The following is a 12,470-nucleotide window of genomic DNA, read 5'->3' as shown; positions in this document are numbered from 1 at the left end:
TGCGCTGAGTTGAGGGGATAGAGAGAGTTTCACAGATGAGCCGTTTTAGCTCTGCTTGACCACACACCCTTCTCTTCAACATCAGCCCAAGCTGTTACAAGATGTGCTCGGTGAGGTAAACTCCTTTAAGGTCATACACCACTCCTTCCCCATAACAAAATAATTCCATCTTTATCAGCAGTCAAATGGCAGAGACCATTTTAGAAGTGTCCCAAAAAACTGCCCTGACATCTGAAATGTGGGTCAATTTGTTGCATCTTTGGGTTTTCTCCTGTATGTAGTGTGTGTGTATATATATATATATATATATATATATATATATATATATATATATATATATATATATATATATATATATAATTTACACATAATTCACATTGCTCATTTTGGTGCCATCTGGTGCATCAAAATCTACTTTTGTTAAATAGCTAACATATATGGTATGAATAAATTCTGTAAGCAATAGTGTTTTAAATTGTTATGTTTGGCAGAAAGCTACTGAAATTTAACAATGAAGTTTAATTTTTTTTTTGTGTGTGTTGAGATGGATGTGTTTCTGCAATGTGTTGCCGATCATTTAAACCAGCATATTATTATTACTTGCCGGTATTTAATTTATTTATTTTTTCTTCATTTTTGTGTAATTTTTAAGTAACATAAAGAAAAGCTTTGGATATCAATGTATAGGAATGCTTTGGAAATTGGATTTTTTGTCTAGTTATAAACTTTTTCAGCATGGCAATGCAATGAGTGACTATCTTAATGGTCGAGCATAATTAAAAGGGATATTTTTACTTGTAAACTATCAATATGTTTTCATACACTTTCCATCTGTTTACAGAATGCATCTGTTGCCATGGTCACTTAAAATTACAGCAGTGATATGTTAACAAAAAAAGTGAAACTATGTGAATATGAAGGATGTTGCTTCTTAGACTGCACATGTTCAGTAAGGCAATAGAATTAAAATGTTCTTTGAATACCCAGGAGGAAACAAAACAGCATTCCATTTGTCATCTTACAGATTTCTTATAAATGCTGACAAATGAACCAATTCCTTGTATTGGTAGTCCCAATATCAAAAACTTTACTGGAACGGAACAAGGTTTTTATAAAGTGTAATGATGCTTTAAAATGCTGTGAAATCTTGCAATTATTTATTTATTTTTTTAAACTCAATCCCATTTGGAGAATAAAGCAATGAATTCCTACAAAATCCGGTCACCCCTGCCCATCACTTCAATATAAGGCCCATCATATTAAATTAGAAAGTCCATCTGGTATGATCTGCGAAGCTGTTGTTGTACAGTGGTATGGAATTACACCTGTCTCATCTATCACCTAAGCGCAGAAGGAGTTAAAATAATATTCTTGATAGCAAAATAAGAGACCACGGAAAACCTAGTATGCAGCAATCAGGAATTGATTCTGTACACTTTGTATGCAAGATGTGGATTCCCTGATTCCCCTTATTGCAATATTAGCATAAAAACAGAGCTGCTATAGAAGCAACAAAAGAGAAATTAAAAAAAAAAGACAACAGAAAAAAGCATCCCAACACATACATCCTTTTTCTCCAAACTACATCATATAGATTTTTTTTAACCCTTGGATAGTGGAATGGAGCTGTAGCATTTTATGCTACTACTGGTCTATCACAAAGTCACATTTCTGTGAGAATTTCTAAAATTATACTTGTATATTTATTTCCCCCTACCTATAGAGCATATTTAGCAGGCTTTCTGTCACTCCTTATATATATATATATATATATACATATATATATATATATATATATATATCTGTACTAGTAGGAGTTATTGAGCTTTACCAGGCCTTTAAAGACTAAAGAGCTGGTAGCATGGCTATCCACAGTGCCACTGTTTTGCATTAGTAAGAATGACACCTGTCCAATCAATCAAGGGTCTGTGACTTCACAGATGGAACAGCAACACTCGGCTGATTCTCTCAGCACTCGCAGTGTCACAGGCACTCACACAGACACACTCACTTGGCTTAATTCATCTCATTGTTCTCCCTGCTAATCCTTGACAAGGCTCATTCTGTACTTGCAGCTCTGTCACAAGCCTGAAATGGGTTCAGGTAGCAGCCTAGCATTAAAATCCCCTGGTATATACAGTGCCTTTTAAAGAATGTGCTGAAAGTTTTATTGTCACTTTCATATATCTTTCTACACATTTTTACAATTTCTTTTTTTTTTTTTTGGTTAAACATCAATTTGGTTTATACTTTGTGTGTTATAGTGAAGCGTTTTATTTTTTGTTGTGGACAAATCTTACCTTAATTTGGAGTTCTTAATAAGAATTTATTGACAGGACGCTTGCTTTAATAAGCTATTATAATAATGTTATGCAAGCAGTCTGCTGCTGCTACTATGGGGACCAGTCCTAGCAGGCTGAGATAAACGGTCGGAGCAGTTGACCACCTTCTGTGACTGAGCTTTGCTATGTCATTGCCCTCGGTGCCTTCGAATGCCTGGCCATGCAGAATCCCCTTTACAGCTTCCTGTTTTCCATCTTCATTTATAGTCAGATCATTTTTCTTTTTTTGTGACATCTGGTACAAGATTCCTGCCCTGTGTGAAGCACAGCCCTGGACAGTGCAAAACAGCCCAAATTAACCTTTATTCTTTACCAGTATCTCACTGCTATTGAAAGGAGGTTTAGTACTAATAAATGCAAAATGGCACTGTGTGGATTTGCATAACTATTGCTTCAAATCAAGGCCATTTCCTCTTGCTTTTTGTTCCTTCCTTTCCTTCCCTTGTCCACTTCAATGAGCCACTTTTTTGTTTGTTTGTTTAATCTTTGACCAATATTCAAAACTGGCACTGAACGTAGGCTTAAGGATTCAAACATGCTTTCTATTTTTTTTAGAAATGAAGTCTGGTTTTGGCTGCATCACAGATTCTTTTCAGATGTGGTATACATACATCTTCTGCAGTGTGGTACTGTATAATGATTCCTGTTGTTATTATTAGACCAATAAAACAAAGCGGTTTATGTCCACTTCAAACACACCTCAACAGCTGTTCTGTTCTAAAATGACAGCTGAGGTAGCGGGTAGGGATGGAATATGTAGCTTTTTTTTCCAAAACTAAATATAAAAAACATAGACAGTACAATAATCTACAATAGAAAAAAATGGATGCATTGTAGTGTTTCAAATTTGAAATGTTAAGGATTAGAAATATGTTAATTTATAAAATAAGTAATAACATTTAAACATTTAAGGTTAAATAAAACTCATTGTAAAAATGTGTCTGCTTTTAACTTTGGATTGAAATAAAATACACATTGACCTGTGTTTTTTTTTGTATCATGTGTAAAAAGAAAAATAATCATACTTTTGTGTGCATTAACACTTCTGCTTTCCATGATTGTGTGTAAATACACTTAGTTGTGCTTTTATCTGATAGACCTGGAATAATAAAACAGTGTACATTGTTTTGAGGTAACTGCTCTGTTTATATACTGCCTGATAAGCGTGATGGAGAGTGAGGGCTTTTGAAATTCTGATACAAGTCTGAATGACTTAACTGGCACCATGCTTATCGACTGGCAAAGAAAATGCCAGCGAAAGTAAACATTTTATACACTTTGTTTCAACAGTCGCACGCCGGAGTACATTATCAGGAATCTTAAAGTTTGTTTAATGGCTGTGTTACAGATATATGATTTGATAAGGCTTCAATAAAACAATAACTAATTCTTAGTTAGTCTTTCAGTTACTGTACTAATTGTAACAGTGAGTGGATTGATTTAACAGGCTGAATGCAACAATTGGCCCAAATAGGTTGGGTCCTCCAAAGGTTTACTTGGAATTCCCAGTGATGGGCGACTGCCACCAGTAGCCGTTGGCCTTTCTTTTCGTTGGCCTTTCTTTCATGTGATACAATGTTCAATTGATAACTTGTTTGAAAAGCCAAAGACTATTTTTTAGAAATCCTTTTGATAATTACAAGTTTCTTAACAAAAGTCATATCCTATGTTAGCTAAAAAGGAAACACAATTGTTTCTTAAAAAAAAGAAAAGGTCTAATAATATGTTCACTCAGTTTCCAGTTAAACTACCTTCATCCTTAAAGAAAAAAAGAGAAAGCAAGAAAGAAAGAAAGGAAGAAAGAACATTTTAATTTGTAATAGGGTCAGAACCTTTTTTTTTTTTTATAATTCACATATACTCTAGAAAATCCACTTATTATGCAAGATCCCCTACTAAAGCTCAGATGATACATTAAAGCTTACTTGCAACCCATCCCAGTTTGTCCTGCATTTAAAGCAAATCACCTTTAAGCACAGTGCAGCCCTAACAGTCTCTGCAGGTTGTGGTATTAAGCACAATTAAATACAAAAGTATCTTGCTGTCAACTTAACAGATGCAGCAAATAATGAAATGTCCATATCTACTATTCTTTCAACTAGATTTAACAAAAAATACAAAATAGAAATACAGCAAATTAACAAAACCAGGCCTCCAACTCTCAAGAGTTACTGCTCTCATCTGTTAAGATATCTTGCAACTCTGTCAGTTTTCTTGTCTTTCTTTTTTAATTATTATTTTTTTTTTTACAAGAACCACAGAGAAGTTTCATCCAGCTCTAACCACAGCACATCAGCAGGTAACTAGTCAGCAGCAGGTGTCAACACACAGAACAGGACCAGCACTGTGACAATGTATATACTAAAAACAGACAGCCCAGCTTCTCCATAGGGGACACCAGGACTAGGTCTTACTGCCTGTTTGTTTAATAAACAGCTATTCAGTATTTTTTGAACCCCCACCTTTATCTCCCTCAGGTTAAAAGACGTAACAAACAGCAGCAACAACAAAACCTTTGGCTCCTAAAACAAAACCAGCAGGTTAGCAAACGACAGCCTGTATTTTGTATAACCTGTTGCTTTCAATGTGACAGTGGAGATTTACTGGTAGTTTAGTTCAAACTTGAGCTTGTTGTACAGTATTATCAGTGAAGCCAGTTTTTCATGGTGTTTTTCTTTTATTATTATTATTTATTTCTTAGCAGACGCCCTTATCCAGGGCGACTTACAATTGTTACAACATATAACATTATACATTATTTCACATTATACAGATATCACATTATTTTTACATACAATTACCCATTTATACAGTTGGGTTTTTACTGGAGCAATCTAGGTAAAGTACCTTGCTCAAGGGTACAACAGCAGTGTCCCCCACTGGGGATTGAACCCACAACCCTCCGGTCAAGAGTCCAGAGCCCTAACCACTACTCCACACTGCTGCCCTGCCTCTGCCTCCATCTATCAGTACCCTTAGTTAAACATTGTAAAGCAAAATTTGAACTAATGTACTTTCAAAGGCATTTTTTTTTATTCATATATTTCAATTTAAATGTATGAATAAAAAAAAAAAATACTAAATAATTAAAATAGAAGAGCTGTAGTGGAATATTACAGGATAATTTTGAATCCTAAATGATGGACCAACCATGAATGATGTGAGTGATTACTGTAATTACCTGGTATGCAGTACTTGTTGGAGGATCTAGGCCGTGTGGATAATGACATCGAGTGTGTCCAGTGAGGTGAAGAGAAAGGCAGATTTAGGGAGGCTCCACTCTTAATTAGTAAGACTGTAGCACACGACACACTCCCAGAATGACTGTTAGTCGTTCTTTTTAAGCTTTGGAAATATGTCTGCAATGCCAATGCATAAGAGAAGAGTAGGCACTGCTTCGTTACTTTAGAGGATAGATTTATTAATCTTCCAGCAGGATTTTCTGTCAGCTCCTGTATAAATATAGGTCAGGAAGACATCAATTGAACTTTACCATACAACAAAAATATAAATAGTAGAAGAGAAGAAAAACAATTACTTTTTCACTTATAACGTTGCTCTGGTCTTTGTTCGTTTTTACTTCAAATTTGTACTTCAAATTTACCTTCTGGGTCAAGCACATGTCAACTGCTTAAATAAAGTTTTTTTTTATTTTATTGATTGTTATTATTATTTTTTATTCATTTATTTATTTATTTTTAAAAGGGGGGGTATGGAGTTTTTTTTTTATTTTATCTTTCTGGTGATATCACTGCTCTATGCTGTACCTAGAGAGTATACAATATATAGAAACCTATATTTGGAGTGAAAGACAATAGGGATTAGTGGCTTATTGTTATGCGTCATGCAGTATGCAACTATGTAATGAGTGACTGGCATTTCCTTCCCCTTTCAAAACCTTTTTATTCCTAGTATGGTCGGCATTAGTGGGTTTTTATTTTTTGGCCTTCTAGATCAGGATTATGCAGGGCAGAGGGGTCAGTCTGCTCAGTGTTGAGGTGAGTGGCAGCCCTTCAGCTGCAAGGGAATGAATGGTCCTTCACTGGGAATCAAATGGCTGCCTGCCAGTCAATGGTGGCAGAAACAGGTTGTGATGGCATGCCTATTGCAGACCAAAGCATATACATATATGCAGTAGACTCATAATACAAGAGTTACATTTTTAGGGCCTTTATTGTAAAATAATTTTTTAATTACAGTAGGGTTCCAGTTTTATCTTACTCCCGTTATTGTTGACACTATATAGTATAGGAGTTGTAGTGTGATAAGATCAGGTCTAAGATAATTACTACTTTATCACACATCTAAGATATACATGGTCTATCCTATTTTCATGTCTAAAAGTTACTGTATTTGCTGTTCAGTCTTTAAAAAAAAAAAACATAATGAAACTTCACCTTCACTCAATACAATGGTTAAGATTGCCAGTGTCACTTTCAGAATTCCAGTCTGATGCTAATTTACATTGGTAACTGTCAAACAGATAACTTTACATAATAGGCAATTTAGAAATTAAATCTAATGTGCTTGTGCACTCATTTCCCTACTGTAACCCACATGCACTGTAATCATGTTATCTGTATCTGTTAAAATAATACAAATATATAATAATTAAAAAATGCGAGCAGGAATTCTGTATATTATGTTGGGTATTTAAAAAAAAAAAAAAAAATGCAGATCAAAGAGATTTTTTTTTTTGCCAGAGTCCCAAATTCCTCAAAAGGTCTGGAATTACGATGATGCACAAATGCTGAGCTATAAAACATTTATTATATACCCTATTTGTTGGTCTGACTAAAAGAGAAAAGGCCCTATCTTTTGGAAGTGACCCAGGCTGATATATATGTGTGTGTGCGTGGGTACAGTTCATATATAGATAGATAGTGACTGATCTTGTGAGGGATTAGGGCTCTAGAATCGGATGCTTCCTGATTATACTAGGTTGTTTTGCAAATAGCCTGTTGGCAGTGGTGATCTGTTTACTTTAACTAATTTCGACAGTATGCATTGGATTTTGTTTTTCTTTCTGCTGGTCGGATGCTAATGTACCTGGAAGGAAGAGCCAGCTGCAGCCAGCCAGCATCGGGTGGGGAGGCCTGCCATCTGTCCCACCTGCTGCATTTGTTTGTCCATCTGGTTTACTCCCGGGTTCTCATTGTGGGGCTGCGGTGGAGGAGCATCGGGGAGTCGGGGAGGAAGGCCGGCAGGCAGTGTGAATTATTTAGGCTGCCAACCCGAATAAAGAGACAAGGAGTGAGACAGAAATGGAGAGGGAAGGGAGGGGGAGAGAAAAAAGGGGAGGGAGCTCACTGCACAGATGCAAAGGAATGTGTTAAATGCTTGAAAGATCCCGATTAGCATATAGATTTAGATGTATGGAGATCACTGTGCAGATTACAAGACAGTGAGTTTTATCTAGATTTAGTGCTGGCTGATTTGCGTATAAAATATAGCCAGATGTGGCTAGAGCCTTTGGTGCTTTTACTGTTGAGGTTAAAGGGGAATCATTGTTTTGGGTACATGTACAATGATTGGTTCTGGGTATACTGGTTAACCCCTTCCTACACTTGAATAATTTCAAACTCTAAAGTATGTGAGCCATGGCACCAGTCAAAGTGATACAGAATGTTTCAAATCTGTAATGAAAGGAATCTACATGATTTCAGTCTTCAGCATTTGAGGGGAAAATGTTTTCCCCAATGTGCACCTACAGTAGACTATACCGCTCATAGAGGACCAGTATACGTTTCAGAATGATATAGTATGCAAAAGTTTTGTTTCATGTTAAAACTAAAGCATATAGTCCCTTGTAGATTTGCTATATTTAAGGAAACCACAGAATATGTTTAATCGTCATCAACCAGTACTAATGTAAAATAAACATGATGCACATACCACAAGAACACACAAACAGCTTATGTCTTATAGCTACTTGTTGGTTACCACAGTAGGCCTATTTTTCTATTTGCTGGTAGTTCTGGTAGTTTGACACTGAATATATATATATATATATATATATATATATATATATATATATATATATATATATATACAGCTCTGGAAAAAATTAAGAGACCACTGCAAAATTATCAGTTTCTCTGGTTTTACTATTTATAGGTATGTGTTTGGGGAAAATGAACATTTTTGTTTTATTCTATAAACTACTGACAACATTTCTCCCAAATTCCAAATAAAAATATTGTCATTTAGAGCATTTATTTGCAGAAAATGACAACTGGTCAAAATAACAAAAAAGATGCAGTGTTGTCAGACCTCGAATAATGCAAAGAAAATAAGTTCATATTCATTTTTAAGCAACACAATACTAATGTTTTAACTTAGGAAGAGTTCAGAAATCAATATTTGGTGGAATAACCCTGATTTTCAAGTACAGCTTTCATGCGTCTTGGCATGCTCTCCACCAGTCTTTCACATTGATGTTGGGTGACTTTATGCCACTCCTGGCGCAAAAATTCAAGCAGCTCGGCTTTGTTTGATGGCTTGTGACCATCCATCTTCCTCTTGATCACATTCCAGAGGTTTTCAATGGGGTTCAGGTCTGGAGATTGGGCTGGCCATGACAGGGTCTTGATCTGGTGGTCCTCCATCCACACCTTGATTGACCTGGCTGTGTGGCATGGAGCATTGTCCTGCTGGAAAAAACAATCCTCAGAGTTGGGGAACATTGTCAGAGCAGAAGGAAGCAAGTTTTCTTCCAGGACAACCTTGTACTTGGCTTGATTCATGCGTCCTTCACAAAGACAAATCTGCCCGATTCCAGCCTTGCTGAAGCACCCCCAGGTGAGTCCAATTTTCAGCTTTGCCCAACACCTGGTTGTCTAATGGTTAGATGGAGACCTGGAGAGGCCTACAAGCCACAGTGTCTCGCACCCACTGTGAAATGTGGTGGAGGATCGGTGATGATCTGGGGGTGCTTCAGCAAGGCTGGAATCGGGCAGCTTTGGCATGAGTCAAGCCAAGTACAAGGTTGTCCTGTAAGAAAACTTGCTTCCTTCTGCTCTGACAATGTGTATATATATATATATATATATATATATATATATATATATATATATATATATACACACACACACATACTGCATTTACATTTTTCTCCTTGAATATATTTTTAGACTGCACTCATCCATCATCTATAATGCCATTGTACAGCTGACAACTAAAGATGTTCCCTGTATTTTCTACCAGTAAGCCACTGTTTTACATTATCAAGAACTGTTTTTCCATCACCGATAACAATTTGTCCGTCACAGAATTTCTTATGCACGGGCCGTATTGGATTTTAAGCAAAAACCCTTTAAAAAGAGAAGCTTTGCCTGTGACTGCAGGCTTCAAAGGGAATTACGTGAATTGGATTGTTAAGGTTAGTCTGGGTCAAACCTATTACAGTCAATTCACATGCAAAACTCAAGTTCAAGTTTCTGCCGTGGCATTCTCGTGTGCCAGATGGGAGACTTTTGCCAAAAGCAGGGAAGCCATGATATGCATTGTAACCTTGTTGAACTGAATGAGACTGTCCCATAGACATTTTTTAAAAATAACTATTTTATTTTTTTAAAATAATTAGTTTGTCACTTCTACTGTGTACAGGTATGTAGTAACAGTCTTTATCTAGAACGTTTTCTGTATGTTAAGGAATATGCAGTAGTCTGGTAAAATGTTCATCCAGGTGGGCATTAAATAGGATTAAATAGGATTCTTAGTAAGGTGATACAGTGTTGTTGGTCCTGGTTTGATTCTTTAGAAGGAGACTAAGTTTTATCCACAATAGAAAGATTAAGAGTAAGGCATCAAGTAAGGTTTGTTTTGCATCATGTAAAAAAAAAATCAGAATTTACTGTAACTGTTTTTGGCACATGAACATTTTTCACGAAGTTGGAAATTTGAACATTGTATTAATAAAAAATAAAAAATCTTGAGTCAATGCTTTAGAGGCTAAAATAAAAAATAAAATCCTGGTAAGAAATAAAGATGTCACTGGCACACTTGGACACTGATTCCTGGCCCAGCGCCGGTCCCACCAGCTGTGCTGAGAAATTGAGCTGTAAACACAGCAATCTTTTCCGCAGCATTTTGTGACAGCAGGTAGCCTCTCTCAAGTCAGACTACAGCTCCCAAGATGCTCTGATCACCACACCACATGCTGCGCGTGCTCTCTCTTCAAATAATCTGCACCTCGAGGCACCCGGATCCAGTAAGGCAAAAGTGCGGTCTTCAGGTCAGCCGAAAAAAACTCCATCTGTTTCTGTGCAATTATGGAGGTGATTGCGATTTGCCTGATAGATGGGTTGAATCAACTGATTTAGCTTATTTCTCTCTAGAGGTGATATTTTATTTATATGATAAAGCACTTGGAAAGTGATTAATTTGTCAGGAGAATAGCTTGTTACTGTAAATGTACTAGACGTGTAATAAACTAGATTGTCTTCACGCAGATCAGGAAATGAAGAGCTTTTCAGTGGAGCTACAAAGAAGATTTGACTGGTTTATAGCATGGACTATTATTCAACTATGTGTGAATTTCCTTTTTTTAAGCATTAATCTGAATTCCTCGAGCTTGATGTCTGTCAATGATATGTATGTATTTTTCTTTGCTGGTGTTTTAATAAGGATAATCAGATTTGGAAGCCCAATGGCAATTTCCCCTCAAGTACTCAAACATGTCCAGTACAGTTAAAGTCAAAAGGACTATCATCTAACATCTTCCAGAATCTAACACACTTGTTTAAAGCTGCAAAATGGTTACTTGTCGGGAACAGAGTATATTTTATACTTCACAAAAGACTTTCCTGAAATAGTCAGTTATTAATTGAATAATCAGGAGCTAACTATTTAAACTCTAGAGTTCACCTGCAAAATGCCTCGGGTATAGGGATCTGATTTTTGCGGGATGAGATTTAACATTATAGATTATTCAACTGATCAGAGGAGTCACCCTTTTTTCTGTCAAATGTGCCATCTACACTGTACATTGAGTATATAGACTAATTTTGCAGTCACTTATAAGTCTTAATGTAATAACATTATTTCAGACTTAGGACTGCCCTTTGTTTTTTGGTTGTAATTAATGTTATGGACAGGAAAATAAATAAGCAAATAAGTAAAGTTCAGGTTGGTAGTAGGGGCCTGCCAAGAGGATGCAGTCACATTAAGCAAGAGTGGTAGAATTAGTATTACAGAACTAAACCAGGGAATGTGAATTAGATTTGGCAACAGATGGTGCTGTTCAAATTTAAGATGCTTTGTGAATGGAAGGCAGTGGCAGCAGCTTGCTGCATATCCTTGCGCTTGATAGACAGGTATAAATCACAACAATCCCGTCTTGACAGCCAATTTCGAGAATCTGATCTGGTTAAAGACGCAGCTTTCCCGCTCCAGTCGCTGAAAACAACCTCTTTTTTAAGGCATGTCATATTTTCTTGGAGGAAAATCCCTTTTCATATTCTTTAATAAAATGTGTTTTTAATCCAGACTTTTTTTTTTTTTACTATTCTTATGTCCAATTTTATTTCATTTGAACGGCAGTTCATGTTTCCATATTTGAACCGTATAGTTCAGTCTTACAGTAAACTGATAGGGCATCCTAGATTATAGAATAGTCTGTCTATAAGCATGTTATTTATTGAAAAATTTAAACCTTTGCTGATTTTCCACAGCAGGGTGGGGTGGAGTGGAGGTAGTATTTATATATCCAACATGATACAGATCCTTACTACATGTACAAACTTCTTAAAGTTTTTAATGTTTTTAATGTTTTGTCTGGCTTTTCTTTGACAATAAATACAAAATATAAACGGACATATCTGTTTATAAAAATCCACAATACAATTATCCTTGATGATAACTGACTGAAACTAAATAATCCTAGAGGTCTGTTTCACTGAGGTGCATTTTATATACACGTGTTCATGTAGAGCATTTGTCTTAACACTGATATTAAATGCATTCGATAGGATCTTCAAAAAAAAAAGTTTGATGTTTTAATCAATCTTGTTCTCATTGAGCTGCATCAAGGCTGATAACGATAATACATTGTTGTGCTGAATTTATCTGCAGAGCTGTTGCAACTAAATTACCTAAATCATCAAGATTTGGATCTAAACTGCACAG

At 36.0% G+C, this 12,470-nt stretch overlaps 1 protein-coding gene across 7 annotated transcripts in view; it reads left to right on the top strand.

The window, feature by feature from the left end:
• Positions 1-12,470, top strand: part of esrrga (estrogen-related receptor gamma a) — a 256,814-nt gene that overhangs the window by 178,803 nt on the left and 65,541 nt on the right. The window contains exon 1 of one of the 7 annotated variants that reach the window (XM_059025330.1): positions 2,950-2,968. The exons of the other annotated variants lie outside the window; for them this stretch is intronic. The gene's annotated coding sequence lies outside the window, so the exon portion shown is untranslated. Of the gene's footprint in view, positions 1-2,949; positions 2,969-12,470 lie in introns of those variants that run through there. 7 annotated transcript variants of the gene reach the window in all.

Source organism: Acipenser ruthenus, chromosome 6 (genome assembly GCF_902713425.1).
Source record: "Acipenser ruthenus chromosome 6, fAciRut3.2 maternal haplotype, whole genome shotgun sequence".
Lineage (NCBI taxonomy): Eukaryota > Metazoa > Chordata > Actinopteri > Acipenseriformes > Acipenseridae > Acipenser > Acipenser ruthenus.
The sequence above is the reverse complement of the archived record's forward strand: the minus strand, read 5'-3'. Positions and strand labels throughout refer to the sequence as shown.